The sequence below is a fragment of the Equus asinus genome, chromosome 25, assembly GCF_041296235.1.
Source record: "Equus asinus isolate D_3611 breed Donkey chromosome 25, EquAss-T2T_v2, whole genome shotgun sequence".
Classification (NCBI taxonomy): Eukaryota; Metazoa; Chordata; class Mammalia; order Perissodactyla; family Equidae; genus Equus; species Equus asinus.
Genome location: NC_091814.1, coordinates 57528360 through 57546100, shown reverse-complemented (window position 1 = coordinate 57546100; position 17741 = coordinate 57528360). Strand labels below are relative to the sequence as shown.

At 51.1% G+C, this 17741-nt stretch overlaps 1 long non-coding RNA gene across 1 annotated transcript; it reads right to left on the bottom strand.

Moving 5' to 3' along the window:
• Positions 1–1827: 1827 nt before the first annotated feature.
• On the bottom strand, positions 1828–16232 carry LOC123280797 (uncharacterized). Its single transcript, XR_011498253.1, has 3 exons — positions 9898–16232; positions 6578–6744; positions 1828–4340 (listed from the first exon to the last, which is right to left on the bottom strand). It is a non-coding gene; the product is annotated as an uncharacterized lncRNA (long non-coding RNA).
• Positions 16233–17741: the final 1509 nt, after the last annotated feature.

Sequence of the window (17741 nt, the reverse complement as noted above, 5' to 3'; positions counted from 1 at the left end):
TTGTGTCCAGGCAACAAATTGTGGTTTTACTAATAAGGAAGGAGTGAACTGACACTGCGTAAGCAGCATAATGTGTCAGGGAAGTGTAACGAGAATAAAATCAAGTCTCTGCTTCTCTTCCAAAGCCTGCTTCAGTAGGGCCACATTGGAAGGAAGCATTGGTCCAGCTCCAGAAGCCTGACGTCTGTGCAGGTCTTCGCAGAGACCCTGGCACACATGTGCAGTGCATCGCCCAGCACACAGCACCCAGCTGACCGTTTTTTACAAGCCTCTATACTTTCCTCTGCCTCCTCTCAACAGCTGCTCCAATCTCCCTCGCTTGAAAAGCAAAATAAAACAGACAAAGCAGAAAGAGACCACCCCACTGCCTGAGCCACTCCTCCCTACACCCTCTCGCCTTTTGACTCCTCTTCTGTTTCCATGTTTTCCCTCCTCCTGCTCCATGCCCTTTCTTGTGAAAATCGATTTGGTCTCTGGGCTTTTATGAGCCTGGGCCTCCACCTATCACACCCATAAGCACAACAGAGGCTGCAAACAAAGGATCAGGGAGATTAGTTAAGGCCCGTGGATTAGACTTTGATATTTCCCCTCTACCCAGGTTGTGAGCGAGCCAGTGTAAGTCCAGCACAGCGTGTTCAACACCTGCAGGGCCTGTCGGGGTCATTCACCCCTCTCCCCAGCCACGGAGACCTGCCCTTCCCTCCCCCCACGGCCTCCTGCTCTCCTTGCTCTCAGTTTTAGTCTGAGTTGTCCCTCCCCTCTTTGATACCCATCCTAGTACCTTCAGCCACATACTTTCCATCTGCTCTTTCCAAGGCCCACTTAAGACCAAGTCTCTGAGCAGGCTCTTTCAGCTAACTTCGCTTGGCTCCAAGCCAGCCTGTCCACCATGCTCCTCTGATAAGAAAGCCCCTGGTTTATGTTATTTTTATTTGACTTGGTATTCAACTTTTGCATCACATGTCTGTTTTCTTCATAACTGTTCTGTCTCCACCGTTAGGCTGAGAGAAACCTGAGGGTAGGGGCAGGGTCTCCATCAACCGCTTGGGACAAGGTTACTCATTTTTTTTGTTTTTGCTTTTCAGCTGGTATGTTTTGGGCACCTTCCATGTGTCAGACTCTGAGGTAGGTGCCAAGGATATAAGGCAGACCCAGTCCCTGGCCTCCCACAGGACCTGCCTCTCGTGGCCCTGTTCTTGCCCCAGGACAGCACTCTGTCTATCGGGACGAGTGACCACTGTCTTGATGAAGATGAGGAAGGGATTGGGATTCAACCCTCACACTGAGCCCCATCTCTATGTTCCTGGACTCCAAGTTCATACCACTTCAGTGGCTGCTGTGAAAAATTCCCGGGCCTCCTCCCGGTGCCCCAGCATCTGAGGTTACTGTTGGCTGGACCTGCCCGCGGGGCCGCCAGGGCCCAAAGGAGTTGTTATTCCAAATGAGGGCAGTCAGCTGAATTTCCAAATCAAAGATTTTTCCACTTCAATTTTTCTCCTTTCCTCTTTTGTCTAAATTTGTTCATTTCATGGGAAAGGGATGGGGCAGTTCTCCTTCTAAGGGTTAAAGACTTTATGAGGAATGCCTGGGGGGATGGGCAGGGCTCAGGCAAAACCCTTCTCCTGTTAGGAGGGAAAGAGGAGGAAGTCAGTGGGAGGGATGATGAAAAGCCGAGCTTTTTCTCCTCCCTCCCCTGCTCTCCAATCCACTCCTGCATGCGTCTCTTTCCCTTCTTTTATCCTCCTCTCTTCCTCTCCTCTACCTTTCTGTCCCCTCCTCCCCCTCTCCTTCCTCTTCATTCATTCATTCGCGCATGCATTCTTTCAGCAGGCATTGCTTTAGCAGCTACTATGTGTCAGACCCTGTGCTGCAAGCTAAGAACACAGGGACCCTCAATGAAGGCTCAAGGCTCTCACAGTCCAGGGCTCGTGGAGGGTGGGCACACAGATGGCAGGCCAGGGTGAGGAGTGACAGTTGGCAAAGAGAGTTAACTGGTAAGTCTCCAAAACCATTCAGAGGCCCAGGCAGTACATCTAAAGCATGGGAAACTCCGGGATTGAGGAGACAAGACTTAGAGAACTTCTGCTGGGTGTCTGGTGCAGCCTGGCTCATAACCCTCTCCTGTCCTACCCTGGGGGAGGCATCTCAGTGGGAAGGGCATGGACTATGTGAGCAGGCTGCCCCTGTTCAAACCCCAGGTCTACCAATTTCCGTATGATCATAAACAGGCCCCTAATATTTTTATGACTATTATTAATTTATTTTAAAAACTTTATTTTTTAGAGCAGTTTTAGATTCACAGTAAAATTGAGCAAGAAGTGCGGAGTTCCGCTGTACCCTGCCCCCACACGTGCACAGGCGCCGCACTGTCATCCATCACATCCATACGCACAGTATCCCCCACCAGAGGGTACATCTGTTCCATCAGTGAACCTACGCTGACACATTATACCCAAAGTCCACCTTCGGGTTCTCTCTGGGTGGTGCCTGTTCTGCAGGTTCTGATGAAGGTATGATGACACATGTCCACCATCACAGTATCATGCAGAATAGCTTCACTGCTCTAAAAATCCATGGGCTCCACCTTCATTTAATCTTTTTATCCTCAGTTTCTTCTTCTTTGAAATGGGGGAAATACCAGCTCGTGGGGTGATCATGAGGATACAACGAGGTCATCACGTACACGGGTGCTTTGCCTTAGGTGTGCGTTATTCTTGGACTATCTCATGAAAGGCCAAGAGCCCCCCACAGTGGCTCCTGATTGTAGCACAGGCTATCGGAGGACTGGGAGAGCCAGGTGGGGGGGTGAGCTTTCTCCAGAGCAGCAAGGAGACGTTGCCTCATCAGGTTTGGTTGGTCGGCTACTTGGGGAGCAGTGGTGGAAGGAGGATAAGGAGGTCCACGGGATTCCAAAGGGACTCTGGACTGCCCCCTGCTCCTAAAGTAACCCATCCAACTTTATTGAGGCACCGCTCTGGCTGCTCTTGGCAGGGGCTCAGAGAGCCCAAGTGAGTCACTTCCACGTGGCCAATGTGGGGAGGGAAGGAGGGAGGGCTGAGGAGGGCCGATGCCTGGGCTGGGCCACGCTGGCTTGGAGAAATGGTTCCTAAAATTCGCTGGCAGAAAGTGGGCTGCTGTGGGCTCTTAACCTGCCATGCAAATCGACAAGTAAACAGTCTCCAATGAGAATCCCAGATGCCCTGCTCATTCCAGAGACCCAGACACTCACTGTGGGCTCCAGGTGGGGGCCAGCTTGAGAGAGCCCTGTGCACAAGCCAAAGCAGGGCTGCGGTCTCCCCCACCGCCAGTATCCAGACAGTGATCTTGCCCAGGAGACCGCCTTCTCCTCCTGCACCCAGACAGACAGTGACCACACAGGGAAAAGGAGCCCTGGCAGTACAGAGGGCACAAATGTATCACCCCTCATTCAGGGTGAAAAAAACTCATTCTGGGGTCTGCTTGGATGGTCTAGACAGAGCAAATTAATGGGTCACGGAGCTGGAGACATGGGTGGGTCATGTGGTAGGCTTGTATGGGTACCGCAGTCTCTGCCTCAGTAGGGTCTGTCACCAGGCAGGGACACAGCCAGGTTGGAGGGGATGCCACGCACTTGCTGTATATAGGCTCGGAATTTATTGTGGTGAGGAGGGAGAGGACGGAATGCAACACATCTAGTGACCTGATTTTTATTTTCCTGCTCTTGGTTAAGGGCCTTGGCTCTTCTTAGTGTTGGAGGAAGGAGTCAGAGAAATGGGGAAGGGGCACGAGAAGGAAAGATGGGAGCAGGGACCGCATGTTACTTGGCAGGGCTCAGATCCTGGGAAAGCCTCTACTCCTCAAGGTGTGGGAAGGGACTCAGTTTCCCTCTATGAAGACTCAGTGAGGAAGAAAAGTATGATCACATGAACATTTAGCAGCGTCTCCAACAAAGATACAATGTGTAATAATATCCCTACACAAAAGCAGAAGAAGCACATGAACACCCACACCTTTAAGTATGGGTGCAAATGCAGCCAGCAACTATACAGACACGGAAACCTCCCCCTTCTTACACACATACTGCCACTGAGACACCACAGACGAGACCAGAGGTAGTCACACTGTTCTGAAGATCAAGGGAAATATGCCTTGAACCATCGTCGCTGCCTGGATTTTGCAAAGTCTAATGCCCATCTCAAGTTTTCTGCAGACTTCCAGAGGGCACTCCTGCTTCTGGTGAATCATTCAGTCCAGGGTCCTCTGGCCATTCCTCATGACTGTCCCTGTTCCACGGGCAGGGCATCCTCCATGCAGATGAGAACATGGCAGAAACACTCACAAGGCTTCTGTGATGTGGCAAACTTGGGAAGATTTGGAGAAATGAAGAAATTTACATTATAGCAATGCAAACAGCTTAGTGAAATAATAGACATTTCTGTTCCTATTTTTAACAATCCGTTGGTCATTTTTACAACTCAGGATCCAGACTCTCCATGTTATGCAGCAAACTTCTTACCGTTCTTCTCTGTTGTCTTCTCAGGGGCAAAGTCCAAATTCCTCTCATTTTCTTAGATGGAGCAATTCAGCTCTCTCCCACCTCTGTCCCCAAACTTGGCTCCTGAACCCCCTTAGCATAGCCAAAAATTCATGGGAAAATCTGAAAATAGCCCCTGTGCCTTGCTAATTAAGGTTCTAAAACAGAGGCCATCTGCCTCCCCCATTTTCCTCTGCTGGGGGTAGTTTATATTTTTCTAGTTATACACAAATATGCAACTGCATACTGAGACACAGAAACACAGAACCATCTATCCATTTCCCCAAGTAGACAGAGAATGAACTTATCTATGCCATGCTCAGGCTGGTGAGCTGAACCTAAAACTGTGCCTCCCCCCACTTCCCATGTCCCACTTTTAGGGCTCCTGCCACCATGGACATATTAATTTAGAAAGCCAGCATCATTGAGATGCCAAGCACTATATGCCAAGCACTCTCCCTGGGGTGAATGAAACAAAGCCCAGAACTCAAGGAGCTCAAGTCACAGGTGGAATGGCAGGTAAGCAAACACATGATCAGGACATAAGGAGATTAAGCTGGAACCCAGGGGGCATGCAATTTAGCCAGCTTGGGGGTGGAGGTGTGAGGAAGGTGTGCAGGATGAGTAAAAGCTCATCACTTAAAGAGGGGTTGTCACTGGGGGCCAAACCAAGCCATCATTCATCCTTCATTCATTCACTTTTTTGTGCTTGTGTGAGGAAGAGTGGCCCTGAGTTAACATCTGTGACCATCTTCCTCTATGTTGTATGTGGGACGCCACCACAGCATGGCTTGATGAGTGGTGCTAGGTCTGTGCCCAGGATCTGAAACTGTGAACCCCAGGCCACCAAAGCTGAGTATGCAAACTCAACCGCTGTGCCACCAGGCAGGCCCCTCATTGACTATTTTTTAGTTCTATGCTAAGCAATGACTAAGACAGACAGACTACTTGGTAATAAAAACTGTAGGCTTTAACAAATATGTGAGTGTTCTGGAAGGGGAAGCTGAGTCAGGTAAACCTCTCTAAAGAGGTGACACTTAGGCTGAGGCCCAAAAGAAGAATAAAAGTTAACTAGATGAAAGAGAGTGGGCACACATTCAGGAGGAGGAAGGGACATGTTTGAACCTAAAAGCAAGAAAGAGTTTGATGCTTGTGAGAAATACTTAGCAGTCCAGCATCGTTGATGCTGAGAACTGCAGAGGAGAGTGGCATGAGATGAGGCTGGGGAAGTAGGCAGGATCCAGACATATTAAGGAATTCCTCCAACGCACGCACTTCCTCCTGAGACAGTAGAGTGCAGAGTTAGGGGAACTTTAAGAAAGAAGAGCCTGGACTTGGACTCTCTGAGTAGGATTCAACCCTATGAGATTAAAGAGCTTTGGGGAGAAGGCGGATCTGACCAGCATGTGGCTGAGTCTGGGAGTCCCTCTGCATCCAGTGACCTTGGCCTGGGAGATATGGTCTAGAAAAAGTACAAGTGTACACTGTAGCCCAGTGTCACATGCAGGTGTGGGATTCTCCTCCCTTAGAGACACCCCTGCACGGCCGGTGCAAGGATTTGGATCAACAAGGATGCCAGGCAGCATCAGACAGGGATGTATCAGTCGAATGTGACCAGCTTACAAACGAGACACCATGCAACAATGGTGGCACAAAGGGAGGCCCTGATGGTAGCCTGGCATATCCTCAAACTCTCCCTTCTCTTGGCATCTGAAGGCAGATTGACTCCTTGAACTGAGCAGCCACTGTGATCCTTAGGCCCAAAAGGGATATAGATTGGAGACCAAGTGGTGAGTGTGAATAATAATAAGAGGCAGGTCCTTATTTTTATTCCAAGCTAGTGAACTTGGTCATATAAGTTACACTAACCTAAAGGATGGGAAACCATCAAAAGCATTTAGGCAAGAAAATGTCAAGATCAGAGATATGTTTTAAAACATTACTTTGAACACTGTGTGAGGAAGGGATTAAAGGAGAGAAAGAGAGCAAAGCCAGAGAGATGAATTAGGAGGTTACGTTAGTTAGAAATGCTTTCAGCTTCAAGTAAGAGAATACCCAACATACCTTAAACCCTGTAGCAACATTTATGGTTTACCAACAGGAAATCGGGAAACAATGCCTCCTCAGGAACAGTTTGGGAGCTCTGTGATTTCATTAAAAACCCGAGCTTTCTCCATCCTTCTCCATCACCATCTTCCATGTGTTGGCTTTTTCTTCTCTCCTGTCGTCTCCTGGTTGCAAGATGGCTGCCTTAGCTTTCAGACACAATAATCTGATTCAAGGCAGGAGGAAGGGGGAAGGGACAGCGATAGCTACCATCTGTTCCATTTCTCTAGAAAGCAAAACTTTCCCAAAAGCCCATCACAGATGTCTTTTTACATCTCATTGGTCAGAACCAGGTCACATTGCCCCTCTAACTGCAAGGAAGGCTAGAAATTTGATCAGGCTTCTTCATTATGATTCAGTACCTGGAGCTGGACACATTGTTGCCTGGAGCAAAACTGGAGTTCTGATAGCCAGGTAAAAAGAGAAATGACTTTGGGGTAGGAAATCAACAGTGATGGTCACAGAGGCCAGGGAAGATGGCCCTGACTAAGATGCTGGCATTGGACACAGAGATATTTAAGAGGTGGAAGTTACAGAACTTGGTGATGGGATGTGAGGAATGAAGGAGGGGAAGGAGAAAAGGATGATTTCCAGGTTTGAGCTTGGGCAGCCAACAGATCGTGATGTCATCTACTACAACAGAAAATATGAAGAAGAAACACAGGTGTGAGGAAGATGAACAGTCCACTTTTAAACATTGTGAATTTGCAGTGTCTGCATATATTCAGGTATTAACACCATGTATGCAGTTGGATATATTGCTCTGGAGCTCAGCAGAGAGGTCCAGGCTGTAGATATGGCCTTAGTCATTGGGAGCCAGGCAGTGGATGGGTTTATTAGACAGGATACTTTGGGTTGCACAGAAAGGAATATAAATTGAACAAGGTTAAGAAGAGAAAAAGAACATTTTTGGCTCTCACAGCAGGAGCTGCATGGGATGGGGCTAAATTTTGGCCTAAGAGCATCTGGTACTCAAATTTGGAGGTTGACTTTTTCTCTTCCCCCCAGCTTCCACTTTTCTTTATCTTTTATAAGATCACAAACCACTCCTGGGTACATTATTTCATTGTATCCTCATGATTAGCCTTTGAAGCTGGTATATTATTGTCTCCATTTTAAACATGAAAGAGCAGTGGGCCAGCCCCATGCCGTAGGGGTTAAGTTTGTGCGCTCTGCTTCGGTGGCCCCAGGTTTGCAGGTTCAGATCCCAGGCATGGACCTACACACCACTCATCAAGACATGTTGTGGCAGCGTCCCACAAACAAAAATAGAGGGAGACCGGCACAGATGTTAGCCCAGCAACAATCTTCCTCAAACAAAAAGAGGAAGATTGGCAACAGATGTTAGCTCAGGGCCAATGTTCCTCGCCAAAAAAAAAAAAAAAGAGAGAGAGAGAAGGAAAGAAAAGCCTGAAAGATTAAGTGGCCTGTCTTCACTCAAGAGAGGCACAGAATTTGAATTTGGTCTGCAGGGGACATGAATCCCTGACTCTCGGAGCTCCTGGATCCCCAGCTATGCTCAGAAAGGGCCTTTCAGTGAAGCTTGAATTGTTTTCCTTGCTGTCATGTACACCAGCATGACTGATGACTGTCTTTCTCTTGCAGCAACTCACTGAAGGTCAGCAAGAACTGACCAACACAACTCAATATCCCAACGTTTTTCTACCAAGTCCCCTAGATTGCTGCCCCGATGTTGTTTAACGTTTTACCATGGGAACGCTTTGAGCACGTCTAAATACTGAATAAGATCCAGGAGAGTAGCAAAGATTGGAGATACAGGAAACAGAGGGCTGAAGGTGGCAGGGCATGGGCTCCATGTCACGAGTGGAAAGATGGACCTCACACAGTTGCCTTCCATTGTAGCGGGAGGCAGGGGGAGGATGGGCAAGGTGCAGGGGGATTGTACATGTCTGTGTTGGCTCACTCCATTCCTTTTCAACCCCCTTCTACACTACCTTCCTCTGTTATAGAAGCTGGAAAGGAAAATGCTCAAATTTCCAGCATCCCTTGCAGCTTGGGGTGTCCATGGAATGAGTTCTAGTCAATGAGAATATCAGAAATCCCAGAGGAGGTCTTCCCTTCCTGAATAAAAGGGTAAAGCAGTGAGATTTTCCATTCTCTCATTTTTGTTTCCTCTTTTCTTCTTGCCTGAACATTGGTTTTGATGCCCAGAGATCCAGCAGTTATCTTGCAACCATGAGGAGAATGGCCACACACTAAGGAGGATGGAACAAGAAGGTAGAAAGAACCCGGTACCTTGATGCCCTTGAGCAGCTGCACCTGCCCTGGCGTGCCTACCCTCAGACTTCCTGTTGCATTGGAAGAAAGGAAGGGAGGGAGGAAGGAAGAAAACAACTGTCTCAGTTAAGCTATGACCTGTAAGGGTTTCTGTTACTCGTAACTAAGCAGGAGCCTGGCTTGTGCACCCCCGGGGCCTGCGGGGCCTCCTTTCCTTCCCAGGTGCCCTCCCCTGACAGCTGTGGGTATCAGCCTCCTGTCGAAGTTTGGCACGAAAGCAGGTTTTGCGTTAGAAGTCTCAGAGGAGCCTCTTTTTGGGAAGGAGTAGTGAAGACAAGAGAGAACAGAGAGACACACGGAGTAGCAGAAGGAGCAGCTGGCTGGGGTTAGTTGATCTGGTCCTGGCCCTCACCCTGCCACTAACCAGCTCTGTGACCTCTCTGGGCCTCAGTCTACAGAACAAAGGATTTGAGCTGGAGCAGTGTTTCTCAACTTCATAACCATCAAAAAGAAGGACCTCGTATTTCTTTTAAGATTTTTCTCTGCCAAACTGAATTTATCAAATAATTCATATTTCCATGAGAATACTGTGTTGATACAATTCCGGCCAAAAGCAAAGAAAAATAACTTTTTAATTTAGCCTTGTTAGTCTTACCATAGGATGAAACTTCCATTAGTTCTTTGGAAAAATTGGAAATGTTTCTCGAGTCCACATGATTATCTTGAGGACTTGTTGTGCCCTAGGGCTTTTCCTACAAGAGTGCTGGCCTAGGAGTTCACTGGGGTCCAGTTCTGCTTTCCGTGATGCCGGAGCCTGTGCCCCTTAGGAGCCAGTGGAGGTGCATTTTCCCTCCTGCCCCCAGGCCCAGTGCCAATTCCCAGTGCCAGGAGCTCGCTTCCCTCGTGAAAAACAAGCCTGTCGGAATGGCACCTTCCTGCTGACCTGAGGGCACCTCATTCACCCTCCTGCCTGCTACCCCTCCTCACAGGCCCTTCCCCCCATCCCACCTCCCCCCCATCCCAGGAGGGAGTTGTCTCACCTAAGCCTTCATCTCCATGAGCCTGCTCTGCGGCCTTCTGACCTGAGAGACCTGGAGACGCTTTCAGCCAGTCAGAGGAGGAAGCCTGGTCCTCTCCCTCAGGCAGCTCCATGGCCTGGTGAAGAGGGAAGGGCAGAGGCTCCCAACCCAGCTGATAAATGCTGTCACAGAGGGTCCAATCTGCTGCTGGAGCCCTGAACGGTCAGCTCTGCTTGGACGTGCGAAAGGTCAGAGAGAGGAGGGAAGATCTGAGTCAGGGCCTGAAGGATGAAGGGAGAAGCCTTTGAAGACCAGAGCCCCGGGAAGGTCAGCTGGGCTGGGAAGGGCAGGGCTTCATGCTGGTTAGCAACTCATTTGCCTGATAACTTTATTTAAGGCCTCTCTCCCTCCTTCTTCCATCCTCCCACCAATATTTATTGAGCATCTTTTTTGTGCCAGTACCATGTTAGGTGATAGAAATAAATTCATATTCATATTTCATATCACAGGGCGTGCACTGTCCTGAAGGAGCTCACAGATTAGTGGAGAGAGAAACATGGAGAACTTGTAGCCTCTGGTCCTGCATTAGGAGAAGCACCTTCAAGGAGACACACCCTAGACTCCAGAGCAGCAGCTGACAACCCCTGATGACACCAGGCAGCGTGCCACCAAACCACAGAGCAGCCTCAATAGGTCCTAGCCCCAGACCCCTCTTATATCTGGCGTTTGCCCCGTCTTGGTTGAAGAGCAGCCCTGAGTCTTCTGTCTGCTCTGGAAGCTGTGGAATTTTCCCGCCTGGAGGCTGGAGACTGGAGCAGGTGACCTCTTATGCTCCACGCATCTGTAGTGGGAGGAGGGCTCTGAGGAAGCCTCTGAGCCTGCCCTTCCGTTCAGGCGGCAGTGTGCAGGGCAGAGGGGGAGGAGCCTCCCGAGACCAGGCTACATCTGCTCTCCTAATCCTGCTCCTGAGGAGGCGTGACAGGACAGTCCCCCCTCAGGGCCTCGCTGCCCTGCCACAGTCCAGGCCTGGACAGAGGATGAGGACTGTGTGCATCACAAAGCAATCCTCAGAGGTGCTACAGTCCTGGGATATCCTGGAGGAGAGAGGCCAGTGCATTATACAAATATAAAGGGTTTATCTTTTTCTTCTTCTCTATCCTCTGTTTCAGCCCTTCTCCTGCCCCACCCATGCTCTCCAAGCCAAACCAGCAAATTGGCAGAGAAAACTAACCAAGATCTATTTGAGGAATGGGAAACTTGGGAAAGAAGATGCTTCTAGAATTTCTTCCCCATGCTCTAGTCTGGGCAGGTTGCTCCCAGGAGGGTTGGGCTGTGGGTTGCCACTGTTAGAATCTAATAGGAGCTGCCTTCCTCTCGCTCCCGGCCCTGCCTAGTTATTTGCAAGCCTGCTTGTTAGGGAAATTCAATTCCCCCTGGAACCCCCCACCTGGAAAAACACCTCGCAGCACACATAGTGAACAACGAGTGCATTAACGGGGGAGGAGGAGACGGTGGCAGGCACTGGACCAAGGCGCCATCAGTTCTGGAGGCTAGTGAAGTCTTCCAGCTGAACCGAAGCATGTTGTTGTGCCTGGCCGGGAGGACAGCCGCACTCGCCTGGCGTCTGAATGTGCCCCTCCACTCCCCGCTCTCCAGAGTCCGGGGGCACCGTGGAATGAATGCGCCATTGCTTCACCAGGCTTCCAGGTTTGGCTCTCTTTGCAGGCCTTTGCTAAGTGCCAGGGTCGCCTTCAAGTTCAGCTCCCTCCGTGAACAGAGCCCAGTAGGTGCTTGGAGAGCAGGGGGAGAAGGACGAGAACTCCCAGGATACACAGGCTCTGCCCGGGGAGCTCTCAGCCTGATGGAGACCCACCTGCCCTCAGGAAGTGAAGGCAGAGAGAGTCCCACAGGAGGGAGGCTCTGTATTGCACGCAGTCGAGCATGAACATCAAAGCCATCCCCGTCTGCTGTGAGGAGACCACCTCCAAGGTGAGGACAGGGACTTTGGACAGGATCAGAGGAGCAGAAGAGTGGGGCAGAGCACAAACCCCCCAGGCAGTGTGGAAGAGGCTGCTCTGCCCAGCAGAGAAAACAGTATGTGGGAGGGAGGCGGGTAGACCCAGGGGCCCCTGTGGAAGCAAGAGAAGAAAGACGGCTTTATGCAGCTGCACCTCTCTGTCCCTCCGGCCCGCGTTCTTCTCTGGCCGAGATCAGGGAATGTGATCGAGTGGTTTGGAAAGAGGTGAGAACCTAACATAGTGGGGCCTTTGGAGTGAGATCTGAACTGTGGCCTGAGCCCTAGCCCTGTGTCACTGGCCAGCCCACTAAGTGACATTGAACAAGTCCCTCTGACCCTACGTCTCAAAACCCAAAGCCAGGGCTGGACTTGAGGGCAGGGAGCCAGGATGGCTGTGCCGGATCCGCCTCAGGTGAGGCAGCGTTAAGCTGTATCCCCAGCTCCAGCTCAGCCGCAACCCGGCCCTGCTCCATCTCCCAAGACCAGGCCGCTCCCCGGGGGGTGAGGGGGCAAAGGCACTCTCCGTGGATGCCTTGGGAGCCACAGAAATGAACCGAGCACGCATCACAGGACCTTCCCCTCATCAAAGGAAAAGGAAACCGACAGGCTGGCGCCACCGACTGCATCTAACAAAATGAGATTTAACAGGGATAAATGTCGGGCCCTGAACTTGAGTTTAAAAATCCAAGGGCAGGAGCGTGGAATGATGGAAGCAGGGCTTCAAACTGGCTTGTATAGGAAAGCTTTTAGGATTTTAGGGGATGATAATCTTACTGTGACACAAGCTGCTGGCGGAAATGAACGTTCGCCCTTCGGATGTATGAATGGTAATGTTTACGGTGTGCTCAGCACAGTCCTCAAAACAACCTTGGGGTAGGAACCACTCTATTATCCCCATTTTGCAGAAGAGGAAATGGAGACAAGAGAGATTTAGGAAATTTACTCAAGAACTCATAGCTAGTCAGTGGTGGAGCCTGGATTAATCTGGATCCAGACCCCGAGCTCTCCAAGACGGAAATGTGGGACTTAGGACAAGGAAGCGACAGTCATTCTCCACTCTGCGCTAGAAAGGACCTATTTTCAGAAGTCTTCCATTTTTTTCTAAGACCATCACCCCAAGTCTTCAGTAGAGGTAAAATGAGCACATTCAAAACAGGGTGTTTAGGCACATTGAAGAAAGGAGTGTTTGGGAACATCACATTCTCCATCTTCGTCTACCCAGGGGCTCCAGCCACAGCCGGGGGCAGTCATCGCTGATACCACCCTCAAATCCATCCCCCCAGATCCACCTGTCACTGGCCCCTCGAGTCACAGCGAGCTTAACAACCCGAAATCCTAGCAGCTTTCCCACACGTGCCATTTCTAAGCCCAGCACTTCCTGTAAAACACACCTCAGCTGGACGCAGGTCTCTCCATCCATGGCACTTCTCCAATCTAAGGTTCCAGCACCTCTCCCTTGATCACTGCAGACCCTTCTAACTACCCTCTTCTCTACTTCCTCACCACCACGCTGCTGTCCACACCACAGCCACAGGGGGCTCTGATACCCAACATGGGACCGTGCCGCTGTGCCACTTAGAGCCCTTCCCCGTGTCACACTTTACGTGGAATGAGACCCCAGCTCCTAACCCTGGTCCGCCCTCACTCTGCAGCCTCCTCTCTCCCAGCTCCACTCACTGGGTTCCAGCCACTCAGCTTTCTTCCGTTTTTGCTACATGCTCCGCCCCTTCTTGCCCCAAGGCTCTCGCACAGGCTGTTCCCTCTGTCAGAATGCTCTTCCCCCTCCAACCACTATTGCTGCTGCTCCTCATCCTTCAGGTCTGGGGCTGAATGCCATTTCCTCGTGTAGGTGCTCATACACTCCAGCCCCTGAGTGGATTTGCCCTGTTATTCTCTGGCATGATATCCCAGTCTTTGCTTCCTCTACAGCAGACCACACGCTGCACTACATACACACTGAAATTATGTATTTATTTGTGCATTTACTGTAAATTCCATGAGCAGAGGGACCATTTTATTTTGTTCACACAGCAAACCCAAGGCTGAACACAGAGGCACATGATAAGTGTTCAGTCAATACTTGTTGAACAGGTGAACGGCCCGGAGGAGCGGGGCCAGGAAGCCATGGGCCATACATGCCTGAGAGAAGGTTGGGAGCCGTGTGGTCCTAGATTTCAGGGCCAGGACTGCTTTGTTTAGCCAACACTCACACGGCACTGACTGTGGACCAGGCACTGCTCTCAGCGCTTTCTAAAGGGTAATCAATTCGTTCTCATAACAGCCCCATCGTTACCACTGTTTTACAGGTGAGGAAACTAAGGCACAGAAAAGCTGAGTAACTTGCCCAAGGCTCCACGGTCATTAAGGGGTCGAGCCAGATTTTAAACCAGGGTCTGTACTCTCAGGCACCTCCATAAGAAACCAGGATGTGGAAGCTTCTGGGAGTCCTTCTCTGGATCCACAGAAGGCGTGCCCTCTAAGCGGGTAGTCCCATAGACGGGGCCAACTCCAGAGGCCTGGGGAGCCAGCGCACTGGGAGAGAGTCCAGCACGGGCACAGCTGACTCTGGGACCCCTGGGGCCTCTCTCCCCACTACACCCCATCCAGGGCTGCTGGGGCGAAATGGATTCATGGAAATGAGGGTGCTGGCAACGTTGGAAGATGCTCCCTACACACAAGGCCGTAACTTCCCCAGACTGGCAGGACTGGGACATCAGTGAGGTCTTCTAGTCAGAACGAAGGTCAGGGGACACAGCCAGGCAGGGAGATGGCTCCTGCTAAATGAGCCCATCACTTTCCTCCTGGCCCTGCCTGCCTGCTCTCCGTGCCTGACCTTTCCCCAACTCTCAGAGGGAGAGGGGAGAGAGGGAGGCTGAGAAGGAGCAGGGAGGCAGCCAGCACAAGAGAAGACAGGCTGCTCTTAAAATAACAACCCAAAATCCTCTCCTGATTTATGAGGTTTGGTCCAAGCTGGGAGCTTTTGGATCAAACGAAAACTCCTTGGCCCACCCTGCCGCGGCTCAGCACAGGGTTTGTTTTCCAGGCAGATTGCCTCGGCCTGCCCTGGAAATTTTTGGGCAAAGGGGCCAGTACAGCCCAGGGGCAGAGGTCTGGGGCAAGGAGAACCAGTGGGACCCGTTCTGTGGAATGGGCAGAGGCCCAGGGATTTCTGGCATTTTGTCAGAGGAGCCAGGAGGGCAGCCTCAAATCGTACTTCTCCCCATGCAGACAGCTGGGCGGGAAAGCCCGCAGGATCCAGCCTGCAGACCACTTCAGCTGCAGCGTTTCGCTAGCCCCAACCACTCAGGCTGCATGAGGCAGGAGGGGGGCTCACCACCAGAAGTAGGCGCCCAGTGTGACAGAGACAACTGGGTCCGGCGGACAGTCGGGGCGGGCTGTGTATGGGAGACATCTGTAGTTGCCCATCTAAAGACAAAGACAGAGATGGGAGGAGGGAGAGAAAGGGTGGGGGTAACTTCTGAAGCCCTGGGGAAGGAGAAAGGGAGGATAAATTAGGACACTCACGAAAAAATAAACACAGAGAGTGGAAGAAGGAAGGAGGAAGAAAAAAAGAGCCTTTTGCATCCTCTTGAAGGGCAAAACAGAGAAGATGGCCTAAACCGCAGCAAGAAGTGTTGGGTTAGACCTGAGGAAGATGGGAGGCCCTACCTACTTTGTATCCACTGGCATGAGGCACAGCGCGAGATGCGTCCTTAGCAGTTTGGGGGAGGATGGGGTGCTCTGGAGGGGTGGGCAGGATGGGCCCTGGATAAACGCAGGGAAGAGGGCCTGAAGATCTCCAGAGGCCCTTCTAAGTAGACTACGTGATTTTCTAAGAGCCAGGGAAAAGACAGAGAAGAAAGAACCGGGAGGAAGCGGGACAGAACTGACCTTTATCCAGGGTCACTGGATCGGCACCGGCACCGTGTAGGGCCCTGCCCGCGATGTTATCTCGCTTAGAATTCGATCACTGGCCCTGGGCAGGTCTCTCCTTCACAAGAGAATAATTCAAGAGCTGTCCAAGGCCAAAGGGCAATTAATTAAGCAGAAGCAGAATTTGAACTCAGATCTGACACAGGCGCCCATGATCTTTCCCCAGGCTACTTCCTGGGAGGCTCAGAGGAGGGAGCCAGCCAGGGACAGGGGAGAGAACGCGGACCTCCAACACCAAGGACAAACGTCTGCGTCTGCGAGAGATGACTTGTGACCCCGGACAAATAATCTCTGTATCCTAGTCTCGGCTTCCCATCCTGAGGGTGAGGGCCCACGCTGGCTGCTCTCAGAAGCCTTTTCCCCTCCAAGCATACCATGTTGAGTTGGGAACCTGCTTCCCTCCTATGCCGCGGCCTTCATGTTCCTACGTTCTATTTTGGGCCTTCTCTCTAGGGGGTCCCCCTTCCTGCAGCCCGCTAAGGATTGAGGGCAGAGCCTGGAATTATGACAACACCTTCTCTAAGTGGATGTGATCAATTAATTAACCAATAAATAAACAATTATTTATTAACTCTACCACGTGCCTGGCGTGGTGCTTAACTGACCATACAAAGAATGAGACTTGATCTCCAGCCCCAAGGAGCTTACCTGCTAATGCGATGTCCACACCCATCAAGGACGTTTGCCGAATGTGAGCAGAAATTGCTAACGCGTTATGGAGAAGCTTTGTCAGCCATGCCCACAGCAGCCCAGCCCTTCCACTTCGGGACAAGAAAGAAAGATCTCTGTGAGCCGAGGTCGAGGGTGTTTGGGACCTCACGATCTGTGTTGACGGCTACACTCTGGCCCCTCGGATGCTGGCTGCCTCTGACATTGGAGCCCTCATTCCTGAGGTCGCAGTTAGTCGTCTCTGACCTCAGTTGGCAGCCTCTGGGAGAAGCTAGTGCGCCTTTAATATGGCCAGTGGACAGTGAGGAGTGTGAGCATGGGGCAAGCATGGAGCAGTGTGGCCACATGTAGGGAGGGCTGACGAACCTGGCTGCAGGGGGTAAACCATGGAGGTCTCATGTAGAGGAGGAGGGGATGAGAATGTTCACAGGCCTGGAGGAGAGGAGACGGGTCTTGTTCCAGGGACTGCAAATAAGAACTTGAGTGACCTGGAGAGTAGAGGACCAGAGAGTTGTAGTAAGAGACAGCAGCGAAGCAGTGGGCAAAGCCAGCTCAGAAGGGACTTGGAAATGACGCTAGTGGGCCTGGCCTTTACCCTGAGAGTCACAGAGGAGCTCTTCCTCCTGCCCTTGTCCAGATTAGCCTTTCTGTGACCGGTCCTCTTTCCTGCCTTTCTTTATAAGGCTCCCAACTGCTTAAGACAAATCCCCTTCTGCTTGGCCTGGTCAAATCCTGCCCACCTTCTAAGACCCTGTTCAGATTCCCTTTCCTCCCGGAAGCCTTCTTGGGCCACCTCATTTCATTCATTCATTCATTCAAAAATGTGCCTTAAGTTCCTTTAGTGGGCCAGCCACCATGCTAGGCACTGGCCGTGAACAAGCAGATATGGTTCCTACCCTCATGCAGGATAGAGTGCAATGGCTTAGAAGCCTCAGAGATCTCTCCTCTTTTGAGCTCCTCGAGATGCCCGGCCAATGAGGCCGTCAAGGATCCCTCCATAAGCTCAGTCCCTTCCCTCCTGGACAGATAGTTCCTTGTGGCTGGCACAGTGCCAGGCACTTGGGGGTGCTCAGCCCATATTCTAAAGATGTCTGGCTTTCCCACAACACAAAACAAATGGAAAGTCCTCCTGGCTGACACCTGCCCCTTTCACTACTCCACCAATTCCAGCCCAGCTCCTCTGCAGAGAAGAGACATGGAAGCTCCAGCTGAACCTGGGGCCCCAGGACGCAGAAAGAGAACGGAG